At 40.6% G+C, this 14,805-nt stretch overlaps 1 long non-coding RNA gene across 1 annotated transcript in view; it reads left to right on the plus strand.

Annotated features, from left to right (window-relative positions):
• LOC115336230 overlaps positions 1-14,805 on the plus strand; it is a 42,538-nt gene that overhangs the window by 13,569 nt on the left and 14,164 nt on the right. The gene's annotated exons all lie outside the window — the stretch shown is intronic.

A 14,805-nucleotide genomic window follows, 5' to 3' on the forward strand; every position in this document is an offset into this window, starting at 1 on the left:
TGAAGGGCAGCATAGCGGAACAAGCTTCTTGTGCTGGGATGAACTGGCCTTACAGAGACCTATGAATTGTAATACTGCCTAGGAGGCTGAAACTGCAACTATTTTATTTTGATGTGACTGAGTAAAATAGATTGTGGAAGACATCTGCTTTGGAAATGTATTTGGTACAATAAATAACATTTACATGACGCTTCCAGGAAATATCGCTGTGACATTTACTGTTGGGTTTTGTTGTTTGGGGTTTTTTTTGTTTTTTTTTTTTTTAACCTGTATCCTTACCTAACCTTTTTTGAGACTGAGAGATCAGCTGCTTTAAAGACATAGCTCATACTTTACTTTCCTCCTCTGAGCAGTGGTTTTATTATTATCACAAGAGTGCTACAGAGACGTATGGCATTTCGCAGACACTTCCAGATCGTTACTCAAAGGGATTTATAATTTGGTCTCTGATCCTATATTGAGCTTTTCAAGAACCATCTGTTGGGTCTTACAGAGCCATGGCAAAGTGAGTGAAGTGCCCGAAGGTTTTAGGGTTTAAGTAAATGTAGTACAACAAGGGAGAACAAGAATAGCAAATAATGCCCACGCTTCAGCCCCCACCAAAGGACCTGAGCAGATAAGGAAAATGGTAGTGAGTGCGTATGAAATGCTTATTGTTACCTCTGTATCTTTTTACTCCTTCATTTAAATAGAACGCATATACAATGCTAATTATTCCACTGTTTGTAGATTTTAGCCTACAAATTAGTTAAAGAGCCATGTGAAGATGAATGGTAGAGAGCAAATTCCAAGAAGAAAATAGAAGAATAAGAATCCATAGTTTTGATTTTTGGATTGTATCTATGTATCATGAACAACAGAAAGTCACATAAATTTTAGTGTTGCATTTTTTGCAATATTTTGGCAATGATCTTGATGTTTTGGTTTGAGTCCCATAAATGTTTTATCTTGTATGCTTTTTTTTTAAATTTATATTAAACTTTTTGACATAACAGTTGACAATATGACCCCCTGAAGAAGTGAAACACAGGCTACAAATAAGAACCCTAAATTAGTATAAGTGATCATTTTGGGGAGTCTGGCTCATGATTTTTTTGCCATGTGGTTTGCGACATTGGGAAGTTAATTAAGAAAATAATTGCTGCATGTTGTAGTTGCAACATCCTTCTCCACTAAAGGACCTTGACATGAAATTAACCTACCAATATTAAATATATATAGGGAAAAGATCATTGCAATGGAAGAAACCAGTAAGAAAAAATGCTCGTAGATGTGTATATAAGTTTCCTGCCAGGTATGTGGGGGGGAAAAGCAGTCACCTACAGAATGCCTTTCCCTGCTTTCTTATCAGCTTTGAGTTATTGTTTTAGTCCTCCTTTCACATCTTCTGAGCTGCTCTTTTCCTCGCTCTTCTGTTCTGTGTTTGCTGGAGTGCACTCCCTTACCTGTCAGTGCCTTGTTGTTAAAGCTGTATCTCCCGTGAGGTTCTGGTGTCATTGCCGTTGAGAAAAATCTTCAACACGAGGAGAACCTGTCCTTTTCAGTGCACGTTTCCGAGAGTTACTGTTACAAACAACCTTCTGACATCCTTAAGGTTTCTTTGTTCATTATAGCCTTTCCGTCTTTACTGGTTTCATGGTTCCCATTAATATCAGCTATTTTGTGCCATTGCTAGACTATGTGTGACCTTCCTATGCTACCTTGATCTCCTCTGTGCAGAAATTCTCCTTCTGCAAAAGGCTGATATTCAAATAAACTCTAAGTGACGATGATGACCGCTTGCATGCGTACAGCAAAGTGAACCCTTCCATACGTCCTTGTAGGATGAGAGAGAGAGCTGACTTGAGCTGGCCAGAGGGATATTCCAGACCATACGACATTGTGCTTAGCAATAAAAGCTCGGAGACAGGGAGAGGAAGGGAGGAATATTTGGAGTTACATCTTCCCCCCCCCCCCCAAGTTGTTGTTACATGTGCTGGGGCCTTGCTTTCCAGGAAGGTGCCTAGATATCTGCCTGCCAATGGGAAATAGTAAATAAATTCCTTTTTTTTTTTTTTTTTTTTTTTTTTTTTCTTCCTTTGCTTGTGTGTGCATCTTTGCTTCACCTATTAAACTGTCTTTATCTCAGGCCATGAGTCTTCTCACTTTTGCCCTTCTGATTCTCTCCCCCATCCCTCTTGAGGGGAGTGAGTGAGTGGCTGTGTGGGGCTTAGCTGCCTACTGGGGTTAACCCACCACAATACCTTATGTCCAGATATAAGAATACAGATCAATTAAAGGGGTTGGGACACTATATAGGCATGTTAAAATGAAGAATAGGAAAGGGGATTACAAGGAGGAGTAAGGCTAAGGAGTCCTTTACACTATGTATGTCTCCAACCCCCAAGAGCTGGACATGTTATTGCTATCATGTGCTGTACGGACCAGGATGTTATCTTGAGTGTGGTTGCAGGACAGAAGGGTTTAATAGATTAGGTGACTCCAGGTCTAATTTCCTCCTTTGACTGATGAATTCTGGTACAAAAGCACGTCTGATGGTCTGATTCCTTCATATCGGTAAGATCTGGGCTAAGGCTCACAGTGAATGTACCCAGACCCTTTTGCCCTGTTCTTGTCAGCTTTCTGCCCTGATAGCACTCGAGCTGCTAGCCGTGCTGCAGGAGGAGACTGGTTAAACGTTGTTGGGCTTTCCTTCAATAAGAATGCTTGCTGTTGCCTGCTGAGAAGTAGGAAATTATATGTATTTCTTTTTGCTACAAGATATAGCTGTTGTGGGCAGATGTGTGGTATTGTTTTCCTTTTTTCGGTAATTACTTTTATTTGCACGCTCAGAATGGCAGAGCACGCTGACTTAACTCTCACCAATCCTCCTCCACCTTCCCCTCTGCCCATTTACCCAAACCTACTCCTGGCAAATAACTTTGTGGGGATTTTAAATGCTTCAGGATTTTCTCTGCTTGTCCCCACTACCCTTTCCCACTCCTTCCCACACCTTTTCTTTTATTATTGCGGTAAAGGAAAATATCATGTGGAGATATATTATATTGCTAGATCTCTTTTTGTTATTCTCCTTTGTCAGTGAAGAACCAAAGGCAGTAGAGGAGCATGGAGTGTTTGTGTTAGCACGGAATCATGCCAACAGAGTGTGTAGTCATATTTCTAAAACTTGTATTTTAAGATCTGATGTTTAGTAGCCCTTCTGTCATGTGGTGCATCTGAATCATTGAGGGAATTAGGGGGAAGATAGAGATATTCCTTCATTTGGAAGCTCTACTTCAAACCTACTCCAAGCCAGCAATGCAGAAAACCTGCCTGTATAGCTTTTAGGGCTTGTATAGGAAAGAACATGATACTCTGTTTTGTTCTTTCTGGACAGAAATGGCTAGGATTAAATTTGTCATGAGCGATATCACTGGGCTCGTTTTAAAAGTGAGGCTAAAGCTCAATGGACATGTGAAATGAACGGTGTCCTTTTTATCTTTGCATCTCTTTCTCTGCCTACAAGTTGCCCATATATTTTGCAAGTGTACCACAAATAACCACGTTGTATCTCTTGCCGTGGACAAGTAAAAGATGGCACGTCCTAGAAGTGCCCACCCAGATTTTTTGGCAGTATTAATTTGAGAGGAATGTTCAGACAGCAGGTTGTTTTGCGAACGGTTTAGTCTGTAATCTGGTCCCTACTTTTTTCAAGTTGCATCAGTCACAACACTGGACAAATGCAGAGAAAGGCTTTTCAGTTATCCTGCTCATTAGATTAGTTAGATATATCACACAGCTCCTGAGTCACAAGGGTAGTGGTTGCTGTGTTTGGAAAAAGCAGTGAGGGGAAGGCTGATGACGTGTGGGCAATAAAGCAGTATTTGCAGGAAAAGCAGTGGCAAGTGATCTCTTGGGTATCTCCCCTAAACATAAACAGAATTTTTAGACTGAGGATTGTTTGTGTTGTGATTAAAACTGGCTATTTCCCCTGTGTCCTCCCCCCCCGCAGTTTCCTTGGAAGAATACTCCATTTATCACAACTAGAAATTTCTGGGAATGTATCAATTCTGATCAAACTTACTGAGATCGTGTTTCAAAACCAGGGTGACTTGTAGGGAGGGTTTGAGAGAATTGACTACAATAATTGCTTGAGTTTTGCATGCTTGTTGCATATGACAAACTTAAATATGTGATGACTAGAGAGCTTCCCCCCTACATACACTTTTTTCTCCCTTTAAAAGTCTAGTATCATTCTAGTGCAGAATGGCAATACTTTAAAAATCTTGAAAAATGGTAGTGCAATACCAAGAACATTTCCCTCTCTGATCTGGTTGAGACTGGAAATCCCTAAAAAAGGTGATATAAGATGTAGACCACATAATGCTCTCATGGGATGGGATGTTTTCAGGCTGCCTGTGTTCTGTGTGCAGCTAATCCATTTCCATTGGCATCATGGCTGCAGATTAGGCAGGATGCATCTGCACACACACGTTACCTTTTATAGGGCAGAAATAGTCCTAAAACCTTGTTTGCTGTTCTGGCCCATACAAGTCTGAGTCACAATCCCATGTGGGTGGATGTTGGTCATTTGAAAGGCTTAGCTTTTACAGAAGTTAATGTAATTCTTAACTATATTTTAAAAAAAAAACCACACCATACTTTTTATTTCTTTTGTGCAGAAACATCCTATATTATTAGCTCTCAACCTGTATTAGTCCAATAAAGGCAATTAGTTTTCCCTGTGGAAGAAAACCTGCTCAGTATTTGGCAGCTGCCCTTGGAGCATATCCTTGGAGCAGATGGCTGCTTGCCTGCCAAATAAGATACAAATTAGATTTCCAGATGATTGAATGACGGTGGCAGGAAAGCAGCCATTCGTCTTGACTCCTCCTCTATTGCAAATCTGGTTAATCAGCGAGAACATAACCACTCGCCGTTAGTGCATGCACTCTGCCCAGCCAAGATATCCGCGGATGGGCCCCACTGGGAAAAGGTGGGATAAGTTAAAAGAAAAAATTTTGCTCTTTGTAAACATTTGGTTTATAATGAATACCAAATCTGTCTTCTACACGAGTGAATTGCCAAGCCTGATTTAGTCCATAAGAAAAGCAAGAAATTAGTATAATAGACCAGCAGCCCTGATACCCTGTCTCCATCAAAGTTCTGCACTGGCTCGTAACTAGGCTGAGCTCCCGTGCAGCAGGATGATAACTGTAGAGCTGTCATTTAATTGTGCAGCAGATTTATTTATGATCAGCTTTTAGGTTCAAGCACCAACTCCACATTAGCTGCATTTGTGTGATGGGATCAAAGTATATGGGACTGTACCCTGCTTGGCCCAGGAGGACAGGCAAGCAACCTAATAACTTGTGCTTCCCTTATGTATCATTTCTTTCTGGATTTTAAATAAGATACATCTGTATATTTGAACGTGGTTGTTTAAACATAGTCAAAGGTGAGCCGGTGATTGCTGACATGTAAATGTAAGAGCTGGACAAAGGGCTTCAGTTCTGTTCCGAAACCCTTGGAAAGGACCAAAGACTCACCGCGCGCTTGTGAAGTGGAGCCGTGTTCTAGCCAGATAACTGGGGGGAAAAAAGCAATGAAAACGAAATAGCTTTGAAAATGGAGTTGGGGGAAAAAATCGAAACATTTTTTCCCATGGTGGAAAAATAAATACAGTAGGACCACTAGTATGCTCAGTTGAACAAATGCGTTTCCAAGGAAGTTTACAGAGTTATACTGGTACAATTGCGAAGGGAATCTGGCTTAACACAGAAGTCAGGGACTAGATCTTCAGCTGATGCAAGCAGATATGGTTTCTACTGAAGTCCATGAGGTTATGCTAATCCACAAAAATGGAAAGAACTGGCCCCAGGACAACTACAGTTCCAGTTACAGTAGGGACTGCTTCTGCCCTTCCATATTCAAATTGCAGGTTTCTCTGTATCTTTATCTTCTCTTTCTTTCATATAAATAGTGGGGAGAGAAAGATTTGCAAATGTGCTCTACTTCAATGAATCTCATTTTTAATATTCTTTTCTTCCAGAGATGAATGCTTTCTACTTTTCTATTTAGCGTATCAATGCATATATAGCTGTAAAAGCAACTGTGTTAAAGTTACTGTGCAGCAAAAGAAAACCCAACCCTAAAAAGATAGAGAAAAATATTTGTTGCAGCTGTATCTAAAAATGGTTTGTCAATTTTCTACCCTTCATTAAAAATGCATTGCCTTCCGAAGCTGTTCTTCGACCTAAAGAGACTTAAAGCTAAAGAAATACGTATAGTTATTTAATTTTTAAAGAAGAAATGTAGAGAGGATGAGACCAGAGTCAGCACAAAGTTTTTCAGTAGGGTCAGCAACGCTCAGGTTTGCTGTCCCGAGGGTAGCTGGGGAGTGGGCTGCTGAGGCTGGGGGGGGGAGAGGCGGGTCAAGGGGGATGCAGGACCCGGGCAAGGACAGCGGGACAACCCCAGGAGCTCTATACAGGGGACAGGGCTAGGAGATGACAGCAGGATGTCAGGGATTAGCAAAGGTATTGATAAGCCGAAATGTTTAATAATAGGTAGTATGGAAGGTGCTGAGGAGGAGTCAGCAGGGTTTGGGGAAGGTACGTAGGGTGGGGGAGTTCTCCCTTCTTTTCTCTGCCTTTTTCTCCACGCTTTTTTCTCCCCTGCTATTTCCTTGCTCCTGTAAGGAGGGATTGCGTGATGAAGCGGCAGAGCCAAGGTGAAGTTCCACAGGAGGGTCCTGGAGAATTGGGCTTTCTTCTCCTGCTTGTGCTCAGGATGGGGCTGCCAATGAAGGTGGCAGCAGCTGTTGCTGTTGTGGGGCTGCCTTAAACATCCTTGAGCAAAAGCAGAACTGTGCCCCTGCGATGGTCACGGAAGGATCACACAGCAGCAAAGCAGGGTGGTTTGCCACCCCAGGCTGGAGCTGCGGCATATTTTTTTGTGTATAGGTTCTCTGGGCGAAACTTCAAAGTTTGGCTGTGCTCTGTAAAGAAACTAGAGGGGCTTTAAAGTTTCCATGCCTGTTATTTCTCAAAAAAATGTGCTCACTTTAGAAGTAAAAGAAGGTTCCTTATCCTGCTGTTTCTTTGAATGTTCAAGCTGAACTTTTTCTCTGGCTTTCACCTGTTACAAAGGCATACTGCCCTAGATTTCGGCCCTCTAAAGGTATATCTACATTTGTTGAACAGATATGGTTTTTTTTCCTAGTTCCACCTAACATTTGTTTACGTTAAAATCTTAAAGTAGATGAAGTGATTAGCAATTCGGGTGTATTGAGCTAGCTGAGAGAAATCCACAGGTTGTCCAGTGTTAAATTTCAGTAGTTGTTCTGTGTAAAATATATATTGCTATCAATGCACTAGAGATTTAGAAGGAACTAAATAAGACTTTTGAAAAGCCTCTTTTTTTCCTAGTGAAAGCAGTGGTACACCAGTGTCACTCCACTGCCTGAAAGCAAACAGCTACGTTGATCCAGGGTCAAAAAGAACTCACTTTAGTTTACTTCCCTTTGCTGTCTTGGCTCTGAATAGATGTCACAATAAAAAGCCAGCAGTAGCCTGAAATGAATAAGCCTAAAATGACTAAAATCACTGCACTAAAATCAATAAGCCTAACAGTCACTATATAAAGAAAATGCATGTGAAGCTAAGCCTGTGCCCTCATAGAATCTGATCACCTTAGCAAATAAATCCACTAATATTTCCATTTTGCAAGGTTGGTAAGAGGTTATTGGGTTTTGGGTTTAATTTCTTGATGGGGAAACTGAGGCATAAACAGTATGAGACACATCTGTTGTACTGCGTTGTCTGCGGCACAGGTAGTATTTGAACTGAAACTTCTGGAATTTCTACTTTTACCTTCCTATAGCATCTCTAGCATCTAAGGCCTGAAACAGGCACTGTCTTGGCATATGTTGCCGGTGTATACTCGGTACGCATGTGTCTCTACGCTACCAGTAAAATCTGTTTTGAGAGCAGCATATGGGCAATATGCAGACAGGGAAGAGAAATTTTTCAGCAAAGCTACTTTTCAGAAATCCTGTGGAACCTTTAACTTCCCATGAACCTTATTTATTCATTCGTTCACTATTTCATTTTAATCCTTCCTCCCTTTTGAGGCAGGAATCTTATCCAGCTAAATGACACATTTGGAAATCCTGACATGGATCACCAGGGTGAATTGGTGCTATGTACAAAACTGTATGAATATTCAGCGATGGTGGATGGTCAGTGTAACAGGACAGAGCCTGGCTGCCCAGTCTGTAGAGGAATCTATCACCTAAAATAACTGGGAGGCAGATGGCACATGTTTTATTAAATAATGTAGTCTTTCTCTTCTTTGTTATGAGTCAGGTGAGTGCCAGTTACTAAATGGTCCTAGGACATACTGCGCTTCCTTGGGACAGAGGACTTGATTATAGTTGGACTAGATGCTGGAGCTTATCCACAACTGCCTTCGTGCTCATATATCAGAGTTTCAGCGTACACCTAACCCTTCAGTTCCCTTCTCTCCCATAGCGGATTTTTTCATGTCAGTTTTGATCTTTCCTCCCAGGTTCCCTCTTTCCTCTCTCCCCTCATTTGTTTGCGCTTATTAGAATGAACCTGCCCTAATGGACCCCCTTCTGGCCAATGTATTCATGCTTGCTTCAAGCAGTCTCAGGTCTATTTTAATTACTCTCCTTTTGGTAATTACTGTCTCTGTCTTCACGCTCTTTTATTCTTCTTTCCCCACTTTTGCTGATTTAATCCTTTGAAAAGAGGTTTTGCAATTTCACACCATCACATAGAAGTCTGTTGATCAACTAATATTGCTTCAACTCCTTGGCGAATTGCGGCTTCTCTCTTTAAGCTAGCAAGGAAAGCAACAAAACTTCATATTTTGTATTACAGCAAAATTGCCCAACGGTTCACAGGAAGGAGTATCCATCACTTCTACCTATTTATAAAAGTTAGGCTTCTGTCATTTTGATAGGGAACCATAAGAAAGGACAGATAACAAGGATGTCTCAGTAGAAGTTTAATCTCAAAATTAAAGTCTAAATGATATGGAAGCATTTCTCTTACATTTTCACAGCCACTTTTAATCCTAAAAAAAACCCCAAACCCCCAAACAAACAAACCCTGAACACTGCTCCACCGCTGCCCCCCCCCCCCCCTTAAGATAGCTTTACCACATATGCATGAAAAAATTAGAAAATTTTAAGTTTCATTTAAGGCTGTCATTATCTGTTCAGGTAAAATCTAAAAATAGTCTTACAAAAGGTGGATGTTTGGTGTTTAGATCTAATTTCAGTGAAAACTGAATCAAGCAAGACTTAATAGATTATTGGGCAGACTGTCAGACCGGCAAATGATGGAGTAGATTCCATAAATAACTTTAACTGATCTGCTGCTGCTTATCTTTGGGTGGTGTGAATTGTATATAAATATTCTATTATAATGTGCATGTAAGAGTTAATGATGTAGCCAGAATGATGTCTACGCTATGGTGGTACTTTGGGTATTTTTATCGTTAAGAAGAGAGAAACTATGGCTTTTTGTATGTAGACTGGGGTTTAAATGGCTAAATCTTTGCAGGTATGGCCTTTATGTGATTCATGTGGAAGATGCTGATGACATTTTCAATTTCTTGCAGAACTGGAGCTTAGACAACTGTAATAATAGATGTGCTATAAATCATTTTCTTTAGAGCTTTGTGTTTGCTTGATGATACTCTGATCTGTAACCTACTATTAGTATTTCTTATAGGAGCCTAAATTAAAAATATCAGTTCAGGGAAAAAAAAAACCCTGTATAGCCTATTGAGCTGGGCATTTTATTGCAGTATCCATAATGTGTTGTAACTAAAAAGAAAAGATTGTATTTCAGAGAAAAGTAGAGGGAAGGCAGAAGGCCGTGATTCATACTTGGGTTTCCGCTGCTCTCATTGCTAATCGTCAACCAGTGAGACCCTGTAGCCGGTAGCTAGTCTAAACCTGTTCTTAAATATTGGGGAGTAGGCTGGCACTTGCATCAGGGACAGATAATCTTGTATCTGGTTACTAAGTTGTTTTGTGGGGGGGGGGGTTTGGGTTTTTGTTTTTGGGGTTTTTTTTTGTTTTTTTTTTTTATCTTCCTTCTTAAGCGTTTGGTGTTGCTGTCTGTCAGCTATAGAATACTGAGCTAGATAAACCAAAAGCTTGAATCAGGTACAACAAATAATAGCTAATTGATAACATGTTTTTGCTTGATCAGCACTGGTCCCTGCTTGATATTACTCTCTGTATAATAGCATCCCTTTCATGTTCTTTTGGAGCCTCTAAACAGAGGGGGGAGTTCCTCTTATTCTTAATGGTTTGCTTTGTTTTTTCCTATTTAATTCAACCATAAGTTTCTGATTAAATGTTTATCCTAAATGGTACTGCTACAAGGTCTTTTCCCAGTTTGCACAGATTTTCACTCTGATTAATAATTTTAATTCTGTATCTAGTGTGATGTAGATAGTAGATGCTAGCAGCCACTTCAATTGCACTATTCCGCTCCCTTCTATGAAGTGTCCTGTTTAAAGACTGGGTTATACCAATTCAGATTTTAGTACTGAAGTATTTGTGCTGTTCCTTGATTTCTTCAAAAGCCTTTTTGTAGTCTTGCTTCCTCCTGCTGTAATGCTATAATTTGCCAGTTGTCTCAAAAGCTAATTTTTTTCACCAAGGAATGCAAAATTTGCACAGGTTATTTGCTCTTTCTTTGAATCTTGAATACTGTATCTGTTTACAGATGCAGTATCTACAGAGGGCTGACAGCAGACCATGACTTGCTAATGGAGTAACGGTGACTTTGGTTTTGCCCATATAACTTGCAGGTTTTCTGATGTCAGCAAATACCACAATGAATGGTATTTTCTCTGGTATTTATTTGTTTGGAAACTTTTCTAGATTTTGATATTTCTTTCCACGTTTTTTGTTGTGAATAACTTTTTTTTTTTCTTTTTCCCCTCCCCCTTGTGGTTCCTTCAGTAATGGATGTTTTCCTGCAATCACTCTGCTGCAAACAATCATTCAGGTACCTGATACAGTTTCTATTGAAACACCTCTGGAAGTCAGTATAATCCCAGTGGCATTCATAACAACTGATGTCTGCTAAATGGGATTGCAAAGAAGAGCCACTGTTCATAAAACTCTATGTGCCAAAATCCATTTAGTACTTCCTTTTAAGAGCCCCAACTGAGAAAATGCTGAGTTTTGTTAAGCTTGTCAGAGTAACATCTCGCTCCCCAACCGAATGCAACTAGGTGGATCTGTTTTAAGAACATTATTGGAAAGTGTATTTTGATATGCTTAACAGTTGCTAGTTTAAACACACATTTTCTTCAGAGTATGCAGAAACCTACACTCTGCCCTTCTGCCTGCAGGTTTTATATGTTACTGTCTGTACTTTTTGACCTCTACAGGAAAAGTAAGTTATATGCACTTACACAAACATGGTTCTTTGTATCTCGTTCCCTTTGGGTTATCTGCTTGCCTGACAGGAGTTAAGGTAGAAAATCACAAGGAAATGCATAGCAAGGCTCTAGAAAACAACAGGAGAAGTGTTGATAGGAACAGCCTTTCCTGACTCTGCATCGTTTCTATACCAAACCCCAGGTTGGAGGGATCCTAGTGAAAATGCTGACTGAAGCAAGAAGGTGAGCGAACAGGTTGTGAGCAAATTGAAGCTGAGAAAGAAATACAGGAACAGCAAGTGTCTGTCTGTCTGACTCAACCCAAAGATAGGAGTCAGCTGATCTTACCCAAATTATCATTAGAGACTGAGCTTTTGTAGGAAATTTTGTATAAAGGTCCTTTGTGTTAAGCTAGTATCCAGAATTTAAGGACCCTTTTGATCATTGAATAAACTCTGTCTTTGAATGAAAGCAGAATTTTTGCCTAGTTAACGTTATGGGTCCCCATAGAAAGAGGTCTAAAGAGTGGTGTATGTATTACCTTGCCGGCCAGGGCTTAACATGGTTGACAAATGCAGCAGGAGCATGTTTTTGTCAGGCAAGGGAGGTACAGAACCTGTGGCTGTTACCTAATGGGTGTGCTTGAGGCAGACTGAAAGGGTCCGAGGTGCAGTTAGACCTGTAACACCCTTCCTGTTTTATTTCTCTTCTGCTGCAGAACACGGTTGCTGTAGTGCTCACGTTTCTTCTACTTTCATCCACGTGATTTTTCCTCGCTTTTCTTTATGTAGAGCTCTCACTCATTGACCACAATGTTTTGGTCTGCTTACGTGCTTTTCATGATGTGCTAGATGTTATTCCCATGAACATGTATCAGTCTCCTTATGCTCCTTCTGTTCAGTTGGACGTGTTTGGTTTGGGTCTCTTTTAATGCAGAATGAGCTTCATAACATTTAGTGGGGGTAGGCCTAATCACAGATTTGTCACGTCCATGAATAGTTAGAAATGTACAAATTATGGGTTCCTGCCAGTATTCATAAAACTGTGATTGTACTTTATTTTTCCTGGCTCCTGATCCACTGAGACTAATTTAATCCTTTTTATTGTTTCCTTCATTTGGAATTGCAGTATTAATCAAATATTACAGTTGTCTCGTCTGCACCTGTTTGTTCTGCTACTTTCCCCCATTATGAACACTTGGATGCACAATGATCTTACTTTTAACCAGAGAACAAAATATTGTTGCTTCACATTGCTTTTTGTTTCCTGAGTTTGTTCATTCAATCTAGAAACAGAAGTCTTCTCTTGTATTACTCATGGAAAATTTTATTGCTACTGCACTGTAGTCATGATCAAGTCTGTTTTTCTATTGATTAAAATTTCAAGTTTTTCTGAAAAATATATACCACTCCCATCTGAGATTGGAGGACAGCCAATATTGCAGAACAAAACAACTTGATTCCCGGTAAGGCTAAGTGCCTGGGACAGACCTCAGCAGGCTTCCCACCTCTGCAGAATGCAGAGAGAATAAAGCATTTCCAGTGCTGCCACTCTGGACCCTAGAACAGCTTTTGTTGAATTAGAATTTAGAACCATATATGAGAATTCATTTACTCAGTAAATTAAATGCTTTTATGTCAGCCTGGGTATATTTAGAGCATGGTTAAGAGGCTCCCACAGCAGTTTGAGTACTTTTTTCCTCCCATCCTCTTCCTATTGTCACTAATATCTATAAATCTTAATTGAAATTACAGAGCTGACAAAGTGTGCCAGTCTGTAGTCAGCTGGGATGAGAAGTGACACTGGTGCTGGCCCAGCAAAGGAATCAACACTGTTTAACCATTTCTAATTGCACAGGATCAGCGCTTTAAGGTTTGAAACAAGATTGACACACCTCGAACTTAAAGTTAAATACAAATAAGGGAGGCTGGGGGTGGGGGGGCAGGTAAAGTCCACTGCTCAGGACTAGTGTATACTCCGTGTGTGATTCTGAATACTAACCCATTAACAGGCAAGGTGCTTTTTATTTAAATGCTTATTTCTTCTAACTGCCTATTACTTAAGAACTTATTTTCAGAGTTAACTCTTGGAGAAGGACCTATCTAAAATGAGGATCTATGTATTTGATCACAGGTTGAATGATTTTCAGGTAGATGCCAGGGAACTGCAGAAAATACTTGGTACCTAGTGAATCCCTGTAATCTTCTGGTATAGAATTGATGCTATGTTAAATTTTTTGTTGACAAGTTTGGTGGCTGAGGTGCCATGGCCGAGGTGAGCTGTAAAATGAAGGATTAGGACTCTGTGCGGGAATTAAGCTGTTTTATTCCAACACAGAAGGAAAAATTCTGAATGACCCACATTGGAATTCTGACCTATTTAATTGATGTAATTTCAGCTGTGCCTGTGTAGCGCTTTCTCTCATGCCTCCATGTTCACATTAGAATGAGTATATCCATCTGTCTGCAGCAGGAGGGAGTGTGAGATATGACCCCACTAATCTGGTTCTGAAACTCCCCTCTAATTTTTCATTGCATAATTTGGAGCTCTCTGCAGGTGTGCACGTGTGTGTGTGTGTGTGTCACGGCGGGGGCAGTCCTGTGAAGAATTATTCTGCCATGATTTTTTGTTTTTAGCTAACGTTTTGGGTCAAGAATGCCTTTTGGACTAATTCTCATCTATCCCCTAGAGCTCAGTTTAACTTTTACAGCAAATACCACCTCTGCTGTGCCTCCTGCTCTGAGGTGTTTGCAACTGTTAATATCTCCATAAGTCTCAGTGAAATGAGAAGGTTTCTTTCTCGTGTTACTCCCCTATTTCAACTCTTATTGGGACACTCTGAAGGCTCCGCTGACAGAAGGTGCCCTCCTGCTCCCCTGGCTTTATCATCCACCAGGTATATTTAATCTCCCCCTCCCTGATGTGGGCTGAGGGCTTTAGCAAGCTGTTGCCATTTTCCTGAGGAGAAAGGGCTCTAGGGAGAGACATGCTAGAATGATGGTGAGAGAGAGAGAGAGGAGGCTTTTAGATCCTCTGTCTGCTACCTGTCAGAGAAGAAAAACACCAAGAAGTTAGAATAAGCAGGATGAGTCTCCACAGACTTGACAGCTGAACTTCCGAGTGAGCTGTAAAGTGCTTTTTAGCTCTTCTGTGCATTGACGTTTCAGATGGCAACCGTTCTTGAAGATGAGCATTCTCTCTGCCTTCTGGTGACTTCTAGCGTTCACCTGGTATGCCATGGAAGGTATAAGGAAAATGCAGTTCTCGGGCTTTGCTTCAAGAAATTAGGGCACTTGGGCTTAATCAGCTCAGAGGCTGTACTTCAGAGGAGAGTGCTCTTTATAAGCAAATGTACAAAACCCTCTAAATCACTCTTCCATGAGGGAT

This window comes from Aquila chrysaetos, chromosome 2 (assembly GCF_900496995.4).
Source record: "Aquila chrysaetos chrysaetos chromosome 2, bAquChr1.4, whole genome shotgun sequence".
NCBI lineage: Eukaryota > Metazoa > Chordata > Aves > Accipitriformes > Accipitridae > Aquila > Aquila chrysaetos.